The sequence below is a fragment of the Crinia signifera genome, chromosome 19 (genome assembly GCF_055691185.1).
Source record: "Crinia signifera chromosome 19, ASM5569118v1, whole genome shotgun sequence".
NCBI classification, from domain to species: domain Eukaryota; kingdom Metazoa; phylum Chordata; class Amphibia; order Anura; family Myobatrachidae; genus Crinia; species Crinia signifera.
In genome coordinates, this window is record NC_139226.1 from 28615204 (window position 1) to 28639309 (window position 24106).

A 24106-nucleotide genomic window follows, 5' to 3' on the forward strand; every position below is an offset into this window, starting at 1 on the left:
TGATGGTCACATGACCGCAGGTACCCAGAAGTGATGGTCACATGACCGCAGGTACCCAGAAGTGATAGTCACATGACCGCAGGTACCTAGAAGTGATGGTCACATGACTGCAGGTACCAAGAAGAAGCCGCTGAAGCAACCATGAGAATATAAGTGACCTTTGGGCCACAGTGAATGACATGTTGACATTCTAATATGTTACATTTCATAATATGGCGTCTACATTATGACTGCTGACATCTCTCATCATCCTTCAACCATATCTCTCTACTGGTTTATGGACAGACTGTATTTTTGGTTTAATTAACATCCGCGGTGGCTCCTACCTGTGAGTAGGAAGGGGTCGGCTGCTCGCCATGATGCCGCATCTGAGCTGATCACCACTGATCCCTGCTAATGGGTCTCTGCCGGTCCCTGCTGCCAAGGTCCTAGCACCTGTACTATGCAGTTGGCAGGTGCCGGGCCTGGCGTGTGCGTAGTACTCCACATGCTCAAAAGCCTGGCTTCTATGGGCTGCAAAACAAGAATTAATATGCCAGCGCTGGCTGTAGACAATGAGTTTAGATGGTTCTCATAGATAAATAATATTTATTAGCTCTAATAATATAAAATGCAAAAAGCAATATAATATAACTAAGACAATAAAAAAAACACAATATATATAAAAAAAAAAAACCCTAGGTACAGTACTTGTGTATTATCACGGCGCCCATCGCATCGCATACCATAAGGCATACGATGGTATGCGATGCGATGCGATACAATGTTAGCAGATGTTATACAATTTCAAATTGTATACCATCGAATTGTATGCCATTGTATGGCATATACAATGGTATAAGATTTTAAATTGTATAAGCACGCTAATGGGTGTTTTCAATGTTAAATGTGCCCCCTATAAGATAAATAATTGTATAAGCACCGTAATAGGTGCTTACAATGTTAAAAGCACCCCAACGCCACCAGTACTATCAACGCCAACCCGAAGCGTGGCGAGATTAGCGAGGGGCGGCGGTACGCATCCTCCGACCTTTTCATACCCCCACTATCCACGGCGTGGAGTTGACTTTATACAGTGTGGCGAGCCCGAAGCGTGGCGAGCGCAGCGAGCCCCACGAGGGGACGCAGAATACATGTGAAGTAATGCGTGGCACTCGCCACACTATATAAAATCAACTCCACGCCGATGTGGATAGTGGGGGTATGAAAAGGTCGGAGGATGCGTACTGCCGCCCCTCGCTACGTTGATAGTACTGGTGGCGTCGGGGTGCTTCGGGTTGGCGTTGATAGTGGCAGTGGCGTGGGGCTGCATTTAACATTGTATATACAATTTAAAATCACATCTCATTGCATTGTATGCCATTGTATGCCATATACAATGATATACAATTTTAAATGGAATACAATGCCATACAACTAAGTATCGTGGGCGCCGTGATAATACACAAGTACCAAACCCTATTATATTGTCACGTCTATGACATCATTTGTGGTATATTCAATAAAAAATTCAGTGGAATAAGTCACTTATTGATAAAACTGGGTAGGAATGTTGGCCTATTACCATTGATATGATCCACACATATTTTGAAGAATTTTGTCTAAATTCGTAGAAATGGATATACAGTAGTTCTTCAGTTTTTTTTTGTAGAAAGGGAGAGTATTTCCCAATTGAATGTCTCTGTATATGATGAGATTTCCTGATGGCAGCCACTTGTCCTCTGGTGTGCTGGGTATCCTAGATGGATGGTGGGTCACTTTACAAGTTTTCCAATGGTGCTCTATGATTTCATAGAAGATTAGTAGTAGGATCAGGATCAATAATGGATATTAATGTCCCAGAAAGATAAAAATTGTAGATTGCTCAATGCGTTTCCCCGGATAATTTTGATGTCCGCTTCCTCAGGAGCAAGTGCCTACTTTCAATTTCACCTCTCCGGGAGAAGCCTGGAGAGGCAACACGTCAGGGGGCGGGAGCAAGGCTGACATCACTTGGCCGCGCCCATATGCCGGAAAACGCTGTGATTCGCGGGCTGCGGAGAGGGGGCGGGGCTTAAGTGACGCAAAATGCAGCGATCGCGTAATTTTAGCCCCACTCCCTCTCCGCGGACACGCGATTTCAGGTAATTAAACCAGCGGGCATGAGGGGGGAGCGGGGGCTATTACCAGAATGCGGGAGACTTGCCCACCTTCACGGGGGGCCGGGAGGCGGACCCGATTTCCGGGAGGCTCCCGGCCATTCCAGGAGGGTAGGCAAGCCTGGTCTACATTGTCTACAGCCAGCGCTGGCATATTTATTCTTGTTTTACTGCCTTTTGTGGACTGACCACCCCCTGCCAGCTGCTGATAATTGTGCACCACACACCCACCTTTGACTTCTATGGGCTGCGTCTGCTGACATTAGGCTGCGTATGCACAGTCTGATCCCGAATTCCCAGGATTGGATACTCCAATCCAGGGATTTCTGGATTAGACGGCGCATGTGCTGGCCAGCGTCTGAACACATGCATGTGGCTCTGAGAGCCCGGCGAGTGGATCTGCACAGTGTGAAGGTCAGAGGTCAGGCTGCGCAGGGCGCACCGCGGCATCCAGGCTCTCGACCGCACCTCCTGGCCACACCGCTGTGCTGCCACCTGCCCGCTCACTACCAGAGGCACCAGGCACCCCCTGCACGGCTGCTCTCTGCCCCGCTCCCAGCCGCCTGTCCATGTAAGTAAATGTTGGGGGACAGGGCGTGTTTTTTTTATTAGTGATGTCAATTTCGTGATCTCGAGAATCCTGGAATTAAGCGTTTTTCAATCCCGGATCCTGGAATTGGCATCCCTAATATATACATGAATTGTTAAAGGCCAGTCACTATCAGAAGTAGTATCTTTGGGGGTAAAAAAAAAAAAATCAAGAATGTAAAAATGTATTTCCTTATGGGAAGCGGAATGTCGCTTAGTGGAATGTTGGAACAGGACTGGAATTTCTCCAGGTCCCATAAATCTTGTAAATATGCCCCAGATAGAACCTATTACATATTGATATGTTTTGCTAATGGGAAAGTGGGGACTTGGTCGCCTGAGTCTGACTGATGATTTCCTTTTCCTCTTATAGTGTCACATACTGTACTGTATGTCTGGTCTTTAAAACTTTCAGTCTGTGTCCATATTAAACAATATCTACGCTTCTACTGATTTCCCTAACCTTGTAGGTGCCAACATCTTTGCGAGACATGTGCAAAATATCTGCTAAAAATACCAGCCTCGCTCACTTTTGTTATATAAATTCAAATAAAAAATGTGTTTAAAAAAAATAAAAAAAAGATTATATTTCCTATATAAGGTAACATTACAGGTCATTATTATGGATAAAAATGTTTGTTTGCCAATTTTCACACCTATTTTGACAAATTCACTTGCCACTCAAAGGGTTAATACAAGTCCGTATATATATCAAGAATAATAACTTCATTTACCTCTATGGGGCTTACATTCCATTATTGGGACACTTGTAAAACAGTAATAAATGATCACCAATCAGCAGCGGCGTAACTATAGCTCCGCAGCCCCCGCCACCGCGGGGGGGCACTGTGCATGTGGGGGCACCGGGGGCTGCGGTGCTATAGTTACACACCCCCCCCCCCATCCCCCGCAGACTTACCTATCTCGCTGGTCCCGGCGGCTCCGTTCTTCTGCTGAGGACCACCACAAAATGGCCGCCCCCATATAGCACACAGTTCTCTGAAACTGTCTGCTGTATGGGGGTGGCCATTTTGTGGTGGTCCTCAGCAGAAGAATGGAGCCGCCGGGACCAGCGCGATAGGTAAGGCTGCGGGGGATTGGGGGGGTTTGCATGGGCGGGGGGGGTGCTTGGCGGAGGGGGGGGGGCGCCCAAAACTTAGCTACGCCACTGCCAATCAGATATTTAAATTCATTTTGTTACATTAGGTACACTGGTAAAAATTGGTTTACATTACATTATTATAAAGACTGTTGTAATAAAAATACTGGTAAGGTTATTTGGCTGTGTTTTATTACTGCGGCAACACTGAGCTAAAAGAAACCAAAGTATTGCTTTAAAAAGAGGTGGGTTTTCAACCTCTAGGACAGTGTTTTTCAATCACTGTGCCGTGGCAGACTAGTGTGCCTTGAGCTGTTCTCAAGTGTGCCCCCAGACCTAGAGATGCCCAAACCTGTTTACAGCCACCACCAGTTCCACTGTTATTTACCGGACTCTTCCTTTCATGTAAAGCAGGGGTGGGGAACCTTTTTTCTACCGAGGGCCATTTGGAAAATTTTAAAACCCTTTGGGGGCCATATAAAAATTATCAACTCCAAAATTACACATGGGCAGCGGCATATACATGTGGGCATTATACACACGGGTAGCGGCATATACATGTGGGCATTATACACATGGAAAGCAGCATATACACGTTGGCAGAGACACCAGGGCTGTCTAATTAATGCATCAGCCGCCCGCCCGCCTATATTACTGCTTAATCAACTACCCACCCGCCCATATTACTGCTTAACCCCTTCCTGACAGAGCCAGTTTTTGCGTTCCTGACAGAGCCATTTTTTTCAAATCTGACATGTTTCACTTAAGTGGGGATAACTTTTTTTTGCTTTTACTTATCCCAGTGATTTTGAGACTGTTTTCTCGTGACACATTTTACTTCAAGTTAGTGGTAAATTTGGGTCGATACAGTCTGTGTTTTTTTGTGAAAAATACCAAAATGTCGTGAAAAAATGGAAAATTTTGCAATTTGCAAAATGTCACATCTTCTGCTTGTGAGACAAATAAACATACCACTCAAAATAGTTAATAACTAACAAAGACCATATGTCTACTTTATGTTGCAATCATTATTTCAACCTCCTTTTCATTTTTTTGGACACTAGGAGGCTTCAAATATGAATAGCAAATTCTCAAATTTTCAAGAAAATTTCAAACACTGATTTTTTTAGGGACCAGTTCAGTTCTGATGTGACTTTGAGGGACTTGTATGTGAGACACCCCCATAAATGATGCCATTTCAAAAACTGCACCCCTCACAGTATTCAAAACAGCATTTTGGAAGTTTGTTAACCCTTTATGTGTTTCACAGGAATTAAAACAAAGTGTAGGTGAAATTTCAAAATTTCTTTTTTTTTGCAGAGTTTCAATTTTAATACATTTTTCTAACGAACACAGTAGATTTTACTAGAGAAATGTGACTAAAAATTGATTCCCCCAATTCTTTTGTTTTCATAAATATCCTATATGTGGCCCTAGTGTGCACGTTGACCAAACCACAGGCTTCATAATAGAAGGAGCACCTACTTGATTTTGGAGCCTCCTTTTTATGAGATTTTTTTTTAGGCACCATGTAGGTTTCTAGGCACCATAAGTGCTAAAAGTTAGGAACCTCCCCCACAAGTCACCCCATTTTGCAAACTACACCCTTCAGGGAATTCATTTAGGGGTATAGTGTACATTTCAAACCCCCAGGGGTTTCACCAATTTTGATACAACTGGGCTGTGAAAATGAAAAAATTTAATTTTTCATTTTCACAGCTCAGTTGTATCAAAATTGGTGAAACCCCTGGGGGTTTGAAATGTACACTATACCCCCTGATGAATTCCCTGAAGGGTGTAGTTTGCAAAATGGGGTCACTTGTGGGGGGGTTCCACTGTATGGGTGCTTCAGGGGTCATTCAACCAGAATCTGTGCTGCAAAATCCAAAAATCACTCCTTCCCTTCTGAGTCCTGCCATGCACCCAACTGGTATTTTTTGGTCACATGTGAGGCATTGCCATACTCGGGAGAAATTGGGGCACAGATTTTGAGGTGCTTTGTCTCCTTCATTCCTTGTGAAAATGAAAAATTTTGAGCCAGATCTGCATTTTTGTGTAAAAAAATGTAATTTTTTACACAAAAATGCAGTTCTGGCTCAAAATTTTTCATTTTCGCAAGGAATGAAGGAGACAAAGCACCCCTAAATCTGTGCCCCAATTTCTCCCCAGTACGGCAATGCCTCATATGTGACCCAAAAATACCATTTGGGTGCATGGCAGGACTCAGAAGGGAAGGAGTGATTTTTGGTGGTGGAATGAATGGTGGGTGCTATGTCGCATTAGCAAGACCCCCGAAGCACCAATACAGTGGAACCCCCCCACATGTGACCCCATTTTGGTCACCAGCTTTGGGAGGGGGGCTGGCGCTGCGGCTGGTGGGGGGTTGGGAGGGGTGCTGGCGCTGCGGCAGCCGGGTGGGTGGGAGGGAGGGGGGCTGCCGGGTGGGAGGGGGGGGGGGCTGGCGATCGGTGGTGATCGGTGCTGTACTTAACAGCACCGGTCACCACCGATCACTGTGTTACCGAGCGGTTTAGCCGCCGGTAACACAGAAAACGCTGCAATTGGCTGTTCACATTTGAACAGCCAATCGCAGCGATCGCCGCGAGGGGGGATGTCTGCTGTCAGGGACAGCAGACATCTCCAAACTGTCACCGCGTCTATAGACGCGATGACAGTTTATAAAACCATGACGTATATATACGTCTTCGGTCGGGAAGTACCTCCCGACCATGACGTATATATACGTCATATGTCGGGAATATCTGTCTGGAAGCATATATATATATATATATATATATATATATATATACATATATATATACATATATATACACATATATATATACACATATATATATACACATATATATATGTGTATATATATATATATATATATATATACATATATATGTGTGTGTATTTATATATATACATATATACACATACATATATGTGTATATATATATATATACACACACACACACATATATATATATATATATTTATATATATATATATATTTCATTCCATTCCATTTTATTATTTACTGCTGCTGCTGCGGCTTGCGGGGGGGGGTGGGAGGGGGGAAGCGCTGCGTGCGCTGAGGCTGTTGCTGCTGCTGGGGGAGCCGGGTGAGCCTGCTGCCCCGGAGCTGCCGGGTGAGTGCCGGGTGGGTGGGAGGGGGGTGCTGCTCATCGGTGGTGATCGGTGCTGCACCGATCACCACCGTTTTCTGTGTTACCGAGCGGCTTAGCCGCCGGTAACACAGGAAACGCTGTGATTGGCTGTTCAAATCTGAACAGCCAATCACAGCGATCGCCGACCGGGGGGGGCACCCCTGCCCCCCCTGGGCGGCGAGGGGGGATGTCTGCTGTCAGGGACAGCAGACATCTCCTAACTGTCACCACGTCTATAGACGCAGTGACAGTTAGAAGCCATGACGTACATGTACGTCAAATGTCGGGAAGTACTTCCCGACCATGACGTACATGTACGTCAAATGTCGGGAAGGGGTTAATCATTAATAATGATGCAAGTCGAAAAAATGACTTAGTGGTACTGTGCTGCGAAAAATGGGCATGGTCAGGGGCATGGTCATGACACAAGTGGGAGTGGCTACATGACAAAACTTTATACCCCCAGTGCCAGTTGTGCCCCCCACAGTGCTAGGCATGCCCCAGTACCCCACATATATGCCCCGCAGTGCCAGATATGCCCCCACAGTGCCACACATATGCCAGATATGCCCCCACAGTGCCACACATATGCCCCCACAGTGCTAGTTATGCCCCCAATGCCAGATATACCCCAATAATGCCACACATATGCCCCCACAGTGCTAGTTATGCCCCAATGCCAGATATGCCCCAATAATGCCACACATATGCCCCCACAGTGCTAGTTATGCCCCCAATGCCAGATATGCCCCAATAATGCCACACATATGCACCCACAGTGTTAGTTATGCCCCCACAATGCCACACATATGCCCCCCACAGTGCTAGTTATGCCCCCACAATGCCACACATATGCCCCCTCAGCGCTAGTTATACCCCCAGTGCCAGATATGCCCCCAGTGCCAGATATTCCCACACAGATATGCCCCCATAGTGCCACACATATGCCCCCACAGCCCACAGTGTCAGAAGCCAGCAGCAGCAGCACAAGTAACTCACTGTTATGGTGTCTGGGTCTCCTCTCCTCCCCCGCTGCTGCTGCTTCTTCTTCTTCTTCGTGGGGCGGGGGTCCCAGCTTTCTCTTCGGGGGGCGGGAGACGGGAGATGGTGGACGGGGGGGGGGGGGGGGGCGGGAGATGGTGGACGAGGGTCGGGGGACGCATCGCGCGTCTATCCTTCCCGGCTTCACTGTGTCCGGGCCACCAGCCAATCATACCTCGCGGGCTGGCTCCTGATTGGCTGCCAGCCCGCGAGCTATGATTGGCTGAGAGCCCAGTAACAGTGACACAGGGAGGGGAAGGGGAAGGAGAGATGCGCGATGTGCTCCCTTCCCCTCGGCTCCAGTAGTACTGTGGGGCGGGCGGCTGATTAAATTAATATGGGCAGCTGGGCGGGTGGGCGACGGGCCGGACAAACAGGGTGCGGGCCGGAGGTTCCCCACCCCTGATGTAAAGGGCCAATGTATTTTATTTTTGTTACCTGTGGGGACCAGTGTGATTGTTTTTTATATGGGGGCCAATAGGTTTGTTTTTCTCCTGTGGGGGCCAATGTGTTTTTCCCTGTGGGGAGCTCAAGGTGTGCCTTGGCAATTTTAAAATCTTATTTAGTGTGACGCAAGGTAAAAAGGTTGAAAATCACTGCTCTAGGATGTGTTAAAACTAAAGCCCATCAAAATTATGGTTAAGCCCCTTTCTGCCCCTACCTCCAATTCCTGTCTTCGCAGCTCCCTCTCCATATCCAGCAAGTCTGAAACAGATCATTTTGGTTTCACTTTCTGTTAGAGAGTAATTTGTTCCATGGTCATAGCTTTCAATGTCAGGTGAATGCCGGAATCTCAACTTAGTCACTCGCCTGTGAGGACAGTTGGGGACAAGTAGAGTTCCTGATTTCTGGTTGGTTCTAGTTTGTTGGTGCACCCTAAACACATACTATCCCACTTTTACAGGGAACATCCCTGTTTTTGGGGACATTCCCGCGCCTTCTCCTTCTTCCACATCACACCTAGCTATGGCAAGTCTACCAAGTCTCACTGGATTCACAATTAACACAAATGGGAGAATTTACTAAGATGGGAGTTCTATATCATATGGGATGTTGCTATGGGAGACCAATCAGATACTAAAATGTGGTTTGAGGGTTAAGGTTAGGCATAAGGGGGAGGGTTAGGGGTGGGAGATAAGGTTAGGGATAAGGGGGAGGGTTAGGGGTGGGAGATAAGGTTAGGCATAAGGGGGAGGGTTAGGGGTGGGAGATAAGGTTAGGGATAAGGGGGAGGGTTAGGGGTGGGAGATAAAGTTAGATATAAGGGGGAGGGTTAGGGTGGGAGATAAGGTTAGATATAAGGGGGAGGGTTAGGGGTGGGAGATAAGGTTAGGGATAAGGAGGAGGGTTAGGGGTGGGAGATAAAGTTAGATATAAGGGGGAGGGTTAGGGGTGGGAGATAAGGTTAGGGATAAGGAGGAGGGTTAGGGTGGGAGATAAGGTTAGGCATAAGGGGGAGGGTTAGGGTGGGAGATAAGGTTAGGCATAAGGGGGAGGGTTAGGGGTGGGAGATAAGGTTAGGCATAAGGGGGAGGGTTAGGGGTGGGAGATAAGGTTAGGGATAAGGGGGAGGGTTAGGGGTGGGAGATAAGTTTAGGCATAAGGGGGAGGGTTAGGGGTGGGAGATAAGGTTAGGGATAAGGGAGAGGGTTAGGGGTGGGAGATAAGGTTAGGGATAAGGGGGAGGGTTAGGGGTGTGAGATAAGGTTAGGGATAAGGAGGAGGGTTAGGGTGGGAGATAAGGTTAGGCATAAGGGGGAGGGTTAGGGTGGGAGATAAGGTTAGGGATAAGGGAGATGGTTAGGGGTGGGAGATAAGGTTAGGGATAGGGGGAGGGTTAGGGGTGGGAGATAAGGTTAGGGATAGGGGGAGGGTTAGGGGTGGGAGATAAGGTTAGGCATAAGGGGGAGGGTTAGGGGTAGGAGATAAGGTTATACATAAGGGGGAGGGTTAGGGGTGGGAGATAAGGTTAGATATAAGGGGGAGGGTTAGGGGTGGGAGATAAGGTTAGGGATAAGGAGGAGGGTTAGGGGTGGGAGATAAGGTTAGATATAAGGGGGAGGGTTAGGGGTGGGAGATAAGGTTAGGGATAAGGAGGAGGGTTAGGGTGGGAGATAAGGTTAGGCATAAGGGGGAGGGTTAGGGTGAGAGATAAGGTTAGGCATAAGGGGGGGGGGGTTAGGAGATAAGGTTAGGGATAAGGGAGATGGTTAGGGGTGGGAGATAAGGTTAGGGATAGGGGGAGGGTTAGGGGTGGGAGATAAGGTTAGGCATAAGGGGGAGGGTTAGGGGTGGGAGATAAGGTTAGGCATAAGGGGGAGGGTTAGGGGTGGGAGATAAGGTTAGATATAAGGGGGAGGGTAAGGGTGGGAGATAACACCAGAGGATAACAGTTCTGACCCAGAAGTGAAGGCAACATGACCACCTGGATCCAGAATTTGTAGCCACCAGGAGAAGATAAGTCACCACTGGGACACCAGGAAACGTGCTGACTTACTGGCTAAGATGATGAATAGTGACGATATTATGACCATGTCAGCATTCTCACGTCGACATGACAAATGTCAACTTATGACATTAGATGATACAGTTGTCTTTTCATTTCACAAACAATTTCCATGAGCCTTTTACAGGTCATTTGTGGCTTACCAGCATAGGCCCATTCTTCCCTAAAAATACATATTTCAGGAAAGCATCCAATGATTTCCTCGTCTCCTGATTCTCCCCCAGACTGATAACAAGCTCCCGCTCCCGTTTCCCACGTCTGCCTTTGTGTGTGTGCAGGATTCTGCTGAGTGAGGGTTCTCTGACAAATATCTGAATGAATCAGTGGCTGGATGTGAGCTGTGGGTACTGCAGAGATCACGTTCCCCACTCACCACACACACGTGTACATACAGGATGTGCATTATTCTAGGTCTATGCTTTGTCTTCTCTGCTTTATTGCTGTTCTTTGTGTGTCTTGTATTGTATTATTTTGTAGTTATAACAGAAACTGTTTCCTTTTTTAATATAGTTAGAATCCCCCCCCTCCCCCCACACACACACAAAACAATAAACCCTTGGGGCCTTCAATGACCTCTTTGCAATATATTATACATAACGTGCACATTTGGGTTCGATTCAGGATCGCTCGTTGCGGGTGACGTTTATGGTCTCGCTAAGCAGTGAATGTACGCTACCCATACTTGCCTAATTTTGAAAACTAGTTTCTGGGAGATTATAGTTGGTAATAGTATTTTTCAAAGTGCCCCATTGAGGGGGCGTGTCATTCTCTACCCACAGGGCGTGTCTATTTCCATATATGGAGAGATTGTGAAAAAAAGATTGTGAACATGACACCTAGAAGTATGGGTGTCTAACTTAAAATGACTTTTATCCAAATGTGTATGAGCCCCAAAGCAGTTAGTAAGAGACACTATATTGATAATGTGCTGGGGAATTGAAAATGTATCTATCTCTCATTCCTTTATTCCCCCAAAATGTAACAGTGTAATGTGGGCTAGGTGACATGAGGGAGATTGCTAGACTTATGAGGGAGAGAGGGAGATTGCTGCTATGTCAGGGAGTCTCAAGCAGAATGCAGGAGGGGAGGTAACTATGATGTAACAGTGTAATGAGGGCTAGGTGACATGAGGGAGATTGCTAGACTAATGAGGGAGAGAGGGAGATTGCTGCTATGTCAGGGAGTCTCCTTCAGAATGCAGGAGGGGAGATAACTATGATGTAACAGTGTAATGTGGGCTAGGTGACATGAGGGAGATTGCTAGACTAATGAGGGAGAGAGGGAGATTGTTGCTATTTGAGGGAGTCTCTTGCAGAATGCAGGAGGGGGGGTAACTATGATGTAACAGTGTAATGAGGGCTAGGTGACATGAGGGAGATTGCTAGACTAATTAAGAAGAGAGGGAGATTGCTGCTATGTCAGGGAGTCACCTGCAGAATGCAGGAGGGGAGATAACTATGATGTAACAGTGTAATGTGGGCTAGGTGACATGAGGGAGATTGCTAGACTAATGAGGGAGAGAGGGAGATTGCTGCTATTTGAGGGAGTCTCCTGCAGAATGCAGGAGGGAAGGTAACTATGATGTAACAGTGTAATGTGGGCTAGGTGACATGAGGGAGATTGCTAGACTAATGAGGGAGAGAGGGAGATTGCGGCTATGTCAGGGAGTCTGCTGAAGAATGCAGGGGGGGAGGTAACTATGATGTTACAATGTAATGTGGGCTAGGTGACATGAGGGAGATTGCTAGACTAATGAGGGAGAGAGGGAGATTGCTACTATTTCAGGGAGTCTCCTGCAGAATGCAGGAGGGGAGGTAACTATGATGTAACAGTGTAATGTGGGCTAGGTGACATGAGGGAGATTGCGAGACTAATGAGGGAGAGAGGGAGATTGCGGCTATGTCAGGGAGTCTGCTGAAGAATGAAGGAGGGGAGGTAACTATGATGTAACAGTGTAATGTGGGTTAGGTGACATAAGGGAGATTGCTAGACTAATGAGGGAGAGAGGGAGATTGCTGCTATGTCAGGGAGTCTGCTGCAGAATGCAGGAGGGGAGGTAACTATGATGTAACAGTGTAATGTGGGCTAGGTGACATGAGGGAGATTGCTAGGCTAATGAGGGAGAGAGGGAGATTGCTGTGAGATGTCAGGGAGTCTCCTGCAGAATGCATGAGGGTAGGCAACGATGACGCTACCTAGCCAGCCAACATGAATCAGGCCCTTTATGTACAACAGAGCCTATTTAGAAGCAAGAGTTACTTTTAGTTTTTCGATTGGCAATTGACCAATTTATCAATTAGCCCCTTGCAGGAAGGGGCAGCCATGTTGGTGATGTAGGAGGCATGAATTGTCATAGAGGGTGTGATGCAGCATAAGGGACTATGGGTTTGGGGTTCTTCACAATACAGAGATTACTGGCATTGCGCAGTGTGGGGGGGGGGGCATGGCTACAATGATGTGAGAGCGGCTTGGTAAGTTAGGTGGCAGGGGCAGCAGGTATGCGAGCGGTTTCGGGAGACTTGCCCACTCCTGTGGGGCCAGTAGCTCTATCCTAATTTTGGGAGCCTCCCGGCTGTTCCAGGGGTCTAGGCAAGAATGATTTATGATTGTATGCATCTTATCATCCAGATGTACATCAGCAGCATACAGTATGTGGCAGGTTAATGTCAGGAATAACATGTGTGTATACTCATCATGATCATAGATAGCATAGAGATATAGCTACAGTAAGTAGCAAATGAAGGAATTCATATTACTGTACGTCCAACAGATTTGTAGTATATTTTGTGCACAGTGGCCAAACTTAAACTAGGGGGATGGGAGGGAACTATTTGAACGATACACAGAACTGGGATGTAGTGTCGACTAGGAGAGAGCGCAGGATAGTTACACACACAGTGCAGACTCTTTATACGGCTGTGTGCTTCTTTTTTAACATTGCAGGTAGCACAGGGCCCGAGTTACATAGATTAAGCCACCTCGGTGCTCTTTAAATCACCTCCCAATCCTGACACTTACCCAGTCAGGGCCGGATTAAGGGGGGGAGGGGGCACAGGGGGTCAGTATACCTGGAACCCCCCCCCCCCCACACCCCCTCTATCTGGTTGACATGTCTTTTTTTTAGGGTTTTGTGCATGGCAATGGGGTCGTGCTGCAGCTATGCCAATGTGACAATGATTAATGGTGCTGAGCATGGGGAGCCAAGGCACACTGACTGCACAAGTGTGCAGTGCATTACTGGGAGTTGACTAAGTCTCATGAGACTTTGCACAAGAGGTCAGAGGCTGAGAGATTTGTGCTGAGCTCTGCTTGGTGGAGCTCATCATATGCTTCTCTGGCCCATGGAGGATAGCAGCAGCAGCGGCCTCGTCATGGGAGAGTTTTTAATTAGAGGCAGCGGGCTCCTACAGAGTAAGGTACAGAGGGACAAATACAAGCATGGAGACCCTGTGATTCTTGGTTCAGGCTTTAATGAGAGACTGTATAAACTGTGGACAGAGGGATACCTTACTGCATATTGCCACCTTTTTTTGTGAATCAGCCCATTGCTTGTTTTTCACCCCAATGAGGCTGTATAAATACACCGTTAGGAACAGAGGAATTCCATATTGATCGTAACAACTTCCTACTAAATTCTGGTCTAAGAGACCACGTTCATCTAAACTGAAGCTGTGTAAATCTATGATTGTGGACAGAAGAACATTGTCATTTTATACATGAATCTAATCTGAGAGATCTATTTCACCTGAATTGGTAACTCTAATTAAACGATTAGAGGACATAACTCCACCCATTAATTATATATAGGAGACATCTCCATATTGAAATGATTCATTGCCCGTGATGAAGTCCTAAGGGATGAAACCCGTCGGGCCGAGGATCTACATTGTTTGTGGCACTTGTCTGAAAAATCCGAAACAGTGGAATTAATTCTTATTGCTGGATGAACCGCTAATAAATGTTTACTTGTTTTTACAAATTTTTATTGATTCATTGTATGCACAGCCACTAAGTGGTACACTTAGCGCACCCCTATTCTTTTATCCCCTGCAGTTACCCATTGACTAAGTTTATACTGCCTTAACTCTGTGTTTCGACAGTGTAATAAGTGCGGCTAGGACCGGCGTAGCTTCCAGTCCAGTCCAATTCATGAGAGTCTCAGTTGGGGTCCTGGCATGGTGGTTTCTTTGGGGGTTTCTGATTTCTGCAGCGTTCCTGCCATCTCCGGTCACTGGGCACATCATGTTGGATCTAACAGCTGAATGCTGATCCACCAATAGGAATCTGGTTTCCACTCAGCTGACTGTCTTATCCAATCCCAGTCCAATTCAGGGTATAAATGGGACTAAGGGGGCAGCAGCAAATTGCCTGAGCAACATTACATTACCAGCCATGTTACTAGGCTCCTGACTACAGATGGCCAGGTTCCCAGGCCTTCCTGGGAGAGCCCAATGACCTGCAAAATTGGTCCCACCCCTTGCACTTGCTATTCTGGTTTGGCCAGGGTCCTATCTATATTAGCCCGACACGGGAGCAGAACTGTTTCCAGCCCGGTTCCTGTCTATAGCTGATCCAAGCCGGCATATGAGCAATAATGTTTTCAGCTGGTTCCTATCTGTAAAGCCAGAGAGGGTTAATTATTAAGGAGGACCTCCTCACAAGCCAATAATGCACTGGTAATTAGGATTCCTAGGGGCATAAAAATGAAAAGAGGTACTGTTGCCCATAGCAACCAACCAGATTCTATCATTTCTCAAATGCATCCTAGAAAAATCTGATTGTCTAGCCCCTCTTTTCATTTTTAGAAGCTTTACTACTTTTACCCTCTATATCGGTGATGGCTAACCTTGACACTCCAGCTGTTGTTGAACTACATATCCCAGAATGCCCTGCTTCAGCTTTACTATTTGGCCATGCTAAAACTGTTGCAGGGCATGCTGGGATGTGTAGTTCAACAGCAGCTGGAGTGTCAAGGTTAGCCATCACTGCTCTATACTGTACTACCGGATCACAAATAATGCAGGTTTAAGATATTCACAATCCTACACAATTTGGTTTTCATTTCTGTGGTTTATATAGTCTACACTTCGGCGGACTAAATAAACTTAAATTTGACTTCCTCTTAAAAAAATCGCTCTATATGATTGGTTGAAATGACATTTATACATGTGATGTAGTGCTTGATAATGAAATAATGAAATTTAGTATATATATACGTCAGGATTGCCGACCCTCCCGGAATTTGCGGGAGTCTCCCGAAAATCGGGTCCCCCCTCCCGGCCCCCGGAAGGGTGGGCAACCCTCCCGGAATCAGGGGGACCCCCACTGAGCCCCCCCGATCGCGGCATTTAAATGCCGCAATCCGCGGGTCTCAGAGGAGGGGGTCGGAGCTAAAATGGCACAATCGTGTCATTTTAGCCCCGCCCCCTCCATGGAGATCAGTTATTTCGGCTATTTGCCGTAATGGGGGCGGGGTTTAATGATGTCACCGTCATATATAATTATGATACATACTTTCAGATTTTATTTCCAATTATTCTGATGACTATTCTGAGCGCTTAGATTTTTTGTAGATATAAAAGTTTCATTGTTTGTCATGAATATCCTTCTTGTGGAATACACCAATCATATTAACCCTCAATTAATGCTTCCTTACTGGTAGAGCAACAGCAGGAAAGTTTTGGATTTGACAGTAAATGTTGGGAAAGTTACAGTTTCAATATAAATCATAATTTATCTTCTGAATGGGGGTTTCCGAGCTACTTTAATATTTTTTACTTCCTTTTTGACTTTCAGCTTTGAGTCTGAGGTACTTTCTGGTTTGCTTCACAGCAGACAAACACCGTTTCGATGCATAGTTGCCAGTTCAGTGTGGCAGGGGTGGGCGGAGCCACTGACAGGGCTGGATGGGGGCGTTGCCCCACCCCCCACTGTGCAATGCCGGTATTTCAGACGGGGGGGGGGGGGGGGGACGGGGCTACAGTGTTGCATCATTTGCTCCCAGATTCTGGGAGGCTTGCCTACCTTTCCGTGGGGCCGTAGGCAACCATGAGAGGGAGGTTGGGCCTTTACACTTGGGGGCCTATTCAGGATCGCTCGTTGCAATCCAACTTCACCCCCTTCCCCGATGGACAGGCTGTGAGAATGCCCATTCACATTTCTGCGCTGCCTCCTCCACTCGACCCGTTTAGCCCGTTCACACGGCAACGCAACACAGCAACGAACCAGTAAGAACTCTGCTTTTTACCCGGTTCGCATTGCCGTGTTGCTACCGGTTAGCTGTAACCGGTAACCCCTTTCACATCACACTAATTACCGGTTCGAACCGGCAAGAAAACGGCTTGTACCCGGTAATTAGGTGCGATGTGAAAGGGGTATCCAAGGAGGCAGGACTGATATTCCCCTGCACCCTGGTGGAGATGGCACACCTGTTTGTACAGGAGCAGATCAGGTCTGATGCAAGCACAAAGCAGTGGCGGATTAGCCACGAGGCGATAGGGGCGGTCGCCCCAGGGCCCCCACACATCTGGGGGCCCCCACACCCGCCACCCCACTGCTGCGGTGGCAGGTCACGGGTGGCAGGCAGCGCAGGGTGGGTAGCGCTGGCGGGCAGGGGGTTCCACCGGCGTATGTGAAGTGAGCAGCGGGGTCCTTGAATGGCGTAACTAATAAGTATGCCCCCCAGTAGGGATAACGCCCACTCCCCCTAATGTGGTTAAGACACCCCCCCCCCCTCCCGTGCGTCCGGTAGGTCGACATGGGCAAGGTTTACAGTCAAAAGGTTGACATGGGGTTTTTCACTATTTTTTGACCCGAATGTCACACAGGACACAGTTTAAAGGGTCCAGGCACACAATTTTATTCTCCCACCACGCCCTAGTGGATGGGCATGAAATACCGCATGCCGGCACATGTCGGCTCAAAAAAACAGTGAAAAACCCCATGTCGACCTTGCCCATATCGACCTAATGTTTGTGTCAACCTAATGACATGTCGACCCAAACCCATGTTGACCTTGACCCACGTCGACCTTTCAGCATGTCGACCTTTCAGCATGTCGACCTAATGGTGTTGACCCAATGCTTGTCGACCTTCTTGCTGTAGACCTAATGACCTTATCCCAACAGCCATGTTTCAGGCTATTGCACACGTGAACAATGGGTATATAATAATAAGCATTGGTCACTTCTTCCTTCAGGATTACTTCTGCACTAATATTTATTTTATTTGTGATTCAGTTCCAGTCTTCGACATCTGCATTTGTTTTGTATTTTGCTCAATGTCATCCTGACAAACATCAGAATGAATCAGTAGCTGGGTCTGACCTGTGTGTATTGCAGCAAGCACGTCCTCCACTCACGTCCCCCACTCACGTCCCCCACTCACATCCCATTTGGTCATACAGGATGTGCCCTATTCTAGGTTTATGCTTCGTCTTGTATATTTTGTTAGTTTTTATATTGGACCTTTTATTCATTATCTCTATTTCCTGTCTCACATATTTACTGATTTCTCAAATAATAGGAACATTAACCCTACCACCCCAGAGCAAACGGTGGGTCATAGAGGCTAAGACAGTAGAACAATTTAAACATGCTTGGGATAGGCATATGAATATCCTTACAAAGAAATAAGGATTAAAAAGGGTTGAGTTTACCTGAAGGGTAAAAAAGGGGCAGACTAGATGGGCCAAATGGTTCTTATCTGCCGTCAAATTCTATGTTTCTACTCTGATGCGTGAGGCCATCCAGTGATAAAATCCAATGTCTTTTCTAATCGCAAGCCGTTCGCAAGTTAATTGAGGGGAAGTCGGCATTTGAGGTTGTCACCCTGGATGTTTTTTGGGAGTGTCCAGAAAAAAGACGGGTGTGGCCGAGTGTGTTTAGGGAGGGTCTGTTATGTTAGCTCCGCCCCGATCAGCCTGCACCCACAAGGAAAATCGGTACTTATGTAGTAACTGGGCTGCCGATTTTGAAATCGGGTCCATCGTATCGCATCGCACCCGACCATATCGCATGCGATGCGATGCGATGGACCCGATTTTTCCATAGGATTCAATGTTAAAATGGACTGAGTCCATTTTAACATAGAATTCAATGGGAAAAGGGGTCCTTTTCATACCCCTACTATCCAAGTGGGCATGGAGTTGGATATAAACCTGTGGCGAGCGTAGCGAGCCACCGAGCCCGAAGCGTGGCGAGCGTAGCGAGCCCCGCGAGGGGACACAGAATACCGTCCCCTCGCGGGGCTCGCTTCGCTCGCCACGCTTCGGGCTCGGTGGCTCGCTACGCTCGCCACAGGTTTATATCCAACTCCATGCCCACTTGGATAGTAGGGGTATGAAAAGGACCCCTTTTTCCCATTGAATTCCATGTTAAAATGGACTCAGTCCATTTTAACATTGAATCCTATGGAAAAATCGGGTCATCGCATCGCATCGCATCGCATGGTCGTATGCGATGCGATGCGATATCGCATCGCATCGCATCTGATTGTATGCCTTAACTTAAGGCATACAATCAAAAAATCGGCAGCCCAGATACTACATAAGTACCGGAAAATCATTCCATGGTGAGTGAGTTGGGAGTGGATTTGTGGCTGATCGCAACTTGTGATTGGCTGGCTGGCCCCTGGAAAATGGGGGGGGTGTGGCCACCACTGGGGGCAGCGTGTGCTGAGCTGCAGAGAGAGGCTGTGCTGCTGCTGCAGCCTGTTATCTCTCCCCTCACTGCACAGCTCCCATGCAATGGATGGAGGGGGGCGTGGGACCCGGGCTGCTCCAGCAGACCCAGACTCATGTAAAAAGTACTCCCTTCTGGATGCCACTTGGTATGTCTGTTGAAAAGGATACTGCAGACTCACTAAAAGAAAAAACACGCAAAAAGCAAAAAAAGGCACAAAATCAGATTACACTGAAAAAAAATCTGTATTAAGTTAAGAAGGGATTTCAATTGACATTATAATAGCAATGTGTGGTACAGTTCTTTAGAAATCCGAACCCAGTAAAATTTTGCGGCTCTGAACTAAACCGTGTCCCACTTCGGATCTTCCTCGCTGATTGCAAAAATGACACGATTTTGCTTTTATCCACTTTCAAGAAGTTCGAAACCTAAAGTTCTGATTCCGAGCCCAAAACACTGGACTATTAAAGACGTCACAGACAAATTTATAAATCAAATAAAAATTGGTAATCATGGGTGGCGAAAATAAGCAAAGTCTTCAGTCAGTGGCATCATAAGGGGGCGACCCACATCTCCCGTGGCAGAAACAGGGGTCGGGATGCTTGGCATAGGCATTACGGTTGTGGCATAATGTGTAATAGGCATTACAGTGGGTTATACATGTAATAGGAATTATGGTGTGTGACAATGGGTTATGGGCACCACGGTGTGTGGCAATCATGTGTAATAGGATTTACAGTGTAAATTACGGTGTAAATTTTGCCGCGCACTATCACTGGTTTTGGTGTCTGTGTGTGTGTGGGAGGGGGTTACCAATTTGTTTTCTAACACAGGGCACCAAAATGTCTACATATCTACATATGGTATTGCTACTACTAAGCCCATTATGTGTTTTTTCATCATGCGCCTTCAGCAGGCATTGAGGGCGCAAATTTTTAGTTTGCAGGGGGGTGCCGAACACCCTAGCACCGGCCCTGTGTTTCAGGCCTCCAGCCCTTTTCTTTAGTGCATTCCCTGTGGTTCACATTACATTTCTTGTGACTGCCCCTTTAAATATGCTTCTTTCTAATCTCTAGAGGGCCTTATTAATGTGGATTCAGCACTTAGACCTTGTTTCCAGGCTTTATTGTCTGTCTTGGCCCCTGAACAACTTTATTTTGGAATACATCCATCATGTTTAAGCCTCAAAGATAAAATTCACTTCAACCAGAGAGATTGTGTAACTCGTAAAATATCAGATTTAACGGTAAATACTGTAAAAATTCCCCGTTTCCAGAATGATTACAGAAGTAGAATTGCAATGGGAAGGTTTTGAGTAACTGGCGTATATTTTAAAGGGATTTTCCATGTTACTTTTTTTTGTAAAATCCAAGATCAGCAATAAGATCACGTACAGGACAATAATAAGGAGACGGACATACAGGAGATATTAGCAATAAGGGATACATACACTACTTGTCTACTTTTGAAGACTAATTTAAGGGAGATTATATTTATATAATATATATTATGCTGTTGAAGGGGGCGTGTCATGCTCCACCCCCAGGGGCATGTCTAGCTCTTGATATGGGTGTGTTTAAGCTCAAATGCTTGTAACAATATATTTCTATTAAACATCCTAGCACCTGATGTGTGTGACCTCTAGCATGTATATACATCACATTTCAAAACTTACAAACTAAACCTGAAATAAAGACTCGGAGACTTAGGTTTGGCAGAAATTGTTAGCTGATTTATTTTAGCACTTTTAAGCTAGATTAATTTATTAATAATTAATTAATGGTGGCCCAGAAAGAACGGCTAATTAACTAAGCTCCACCCACACAATCTGCATACGTAATCAAGCCTACCCTAACAAGCGGTATCCGCTCGACCTACTGCATTGACTACCCACCCATCTGATGGGTTCGCTGCCCCCCGAGCGGGAGATCGAGCGAAGGCCTAAGCCAATGAGAGGCGAGCGCACCGAAAAGCAAACATATACGTAGCATCATCATTTGAATAAGAACTAATTCTATTCACCTGCCGTTCTTTCCCGCCTATCAGCCAACGCGATTAACACCCACCCAACCATAATAACACAAGGGAGGGAGGGCGGGAAAACTTTCAGGAAAGAGAAATACTCCTCCCTTTCCTGCCCTGATATCCCAGCTAACACTGCCCTTCCCTAAGTCCTTATTGGACCACCGAGTCACATGCTTCCCTAGGTCACACAACAGTCTTGGATGTTTAACCCACTCCATGCCTATTGCAGACATTACGTTATTCTAAACATCCTAGCACCTGATGTGTGTGACCTCTAGCATGTATATACATCACATTTCAAAACTTACAAACTAAACCTGAAATAAAGACTCGGAGACTTAGGTTTGGCAGAAATTGTTAGCTGATTTATTTTAGCACTTTTAAGCTAGATTAATTTATTAATAATTAATTAATGGTGGCCCAGAAAGAACGGCTAATTAACTAAGCTCCACCCACACAATCTGCATACGTAATCAAGCCTACCCTAACAAGCGGTATCCGCTCGACCTACTGCATTGACTACCCACCCATCTGATGGGTTCGCTGCCCCCCGAGCGGGAGATCGAGCGAAGGCCTAAGCCAATGAGAGGCGAGCGCACCGAAAAGCAAACATATACGTAGCATCATCATTTGAATAAGAACTAATTCTATTCACCTGCCGTTCTTTCCCGCCAAAGCGGGGACTCTGAGCCCAGAATCCCCGCCCGGCCACCAACCTAACGCACTGAGCTACAACCAGAGATAGATCCTCCAAAATTAATGAACCATCCCTAACCAAATGCACCCCGTTAGGCAGGAAGACCTGATGGCACCAAAACCTAATCCTCTCCTGTGGGTCAACAGCACCTCTGGCAGTTAGAATCCACTGTGCCACCGCCGATATAGCTGCTTCCGAGCCTCATTTGAAACCTTACCATTTCTAGCATCTCTCAAAACGGAGTCGGGGAAACAATTGGAGATCAACCAAGGTGCAGAAAAACCAAGCTGTATTAATGGCTGCAAGATCACTCAAGATCAAGGCCGACAGCTTCAATCGGGACATTTTCCCAAATTGTTGCCTCCAGCTGAAGTACCAAAGACCTCAGACACTGGCGGACGTTCACCTCAAGGAACGCCTCTAAACTCAAGCCAGTACGGCCCTCGAACTCCAAGCCACCAGACTAACAGAGAATTCGCAACCGGCCTACCCCCAGATGAGGCCCAGCCGACTGCCTAATACACAAATGAATGTTCAACTATGCACACTCTGAGCCTATCCTTCCCCATACCTCTAAAGGAGAAGCTATAAGAGGAGACTAGTAGTATTTATATTAAAGGGTTGACCTAAGTATAATAGGAGGATCTGCCAAAAAGAAAATAAATTTGTTCTGTTGAAGCACAATTTTAGGTGCTTAAGACATGCTCCAATACCAATTGAAGCCATACCAGGAAACAAAGATGGAAAGAGACAAACAGGGGGAGGGCAAGGTAATGGAAGGGTATAAGGAAAAAACGGGTGTACTCGGCCGGAGAAAAAACGACTGGACCTGCTGAGGGACTCTTAATTGAGACTATAGCCGAATCAGAGTGATCAAATTCAGTCCGTCAGTTCAGGCAAAAAGCGAGAAAACTCCGGACGCTGGCCCAACAGCAGAGCGTAGCTAATCCCCGAGTAGGATGGACAAGGATGGGGGAATAAACAAATTACCTCAATCAAACACATACATACAAAGCGCAAGGACCTACAGCGCAGTAGGTGAGGCCTAATGTACTATTTAAATTGCGGAGCGCCATCTTCCTAGCGATTTAAAGCTTAACAAGGCCATCTGAGCGGCTATAGCCGATGTGGCAGCCCCAAGGCAGTGGTAATGGATTCCAAATTCCCAATGGAAACTCGCTGGACAACGCCACCTCGACCCAGCAAACTGACATCAGGTCATCAGAGAGCCACCAAACTGCAGGAGCCAGAGCCTGCAAAGGAAAGCCTGACCAGTGTATAAATGTTTGCCAAGGCCACTGGGAGGATGACCTAGGGCACCACAGGAACCAAGGACACACTTCCGCCCCCAGCCGTCAGATCCATCTCGGCCGCCTAATCTTAAACCCCCGAACCCCGGGGACTAGTCTGATATCTGATGCCAGCAAAAAACGCAGCGCGGGTCCTAGAAAGCACTACCAGATAAGACACCGGAGGGGCACCATGCAGCTGTAGCAAAACAGCAAGGATAGACTCCTCGCGGACAATAGTGTATCGTAAGCAGAGTCTGCGCAACCCTAAACCTAAACCAGCAGCAAGCAAAAGGTGATGGGGTGGTGGGGAGGGGAGAGCATTTTTTGGAAAAATCTAAAAGAAAATACCCATTAGGTAATGCGCCAGTAGCACCCTGAAGTTCCCGGCACTAAACATCTCCTAGAATAGACAACATTAACCCCAACCCCTGCCAACCTGACTGCGCAGATCAGCCAACCCAACGCCCGGAACATACGTTCCCTAAATAGAATTGCGAAGTGCAAACATTGCAGGGCGAGCTGCCCCTAGCCCACGCAACTAAGAAGACCCGGCCTACTGGGTAGATGGCTGCAGCCCTGCATTGACAACTACTAGAGCCAGCTGGATCCCATTCTGCCCAATTATGGTAGACAAGCGAACCAGATGATGGGATCTGGCCACGCCCGCAGCGGCCCTTATTAGTGAGCGGCAGACAAGTGACCCATGGGTACAAATGACTTCAGGTAACAGAGGTCATACACAGCGGCAATCTGGATTCCCAGAAAGGACAGGTAAGTAACCGCTCCTCCATTCCAACCTCAGCGATTAGCACACCAAAATGTCCGAATAGCGAACGGAAACCACCCAGGAGCCTAGCGCAGCG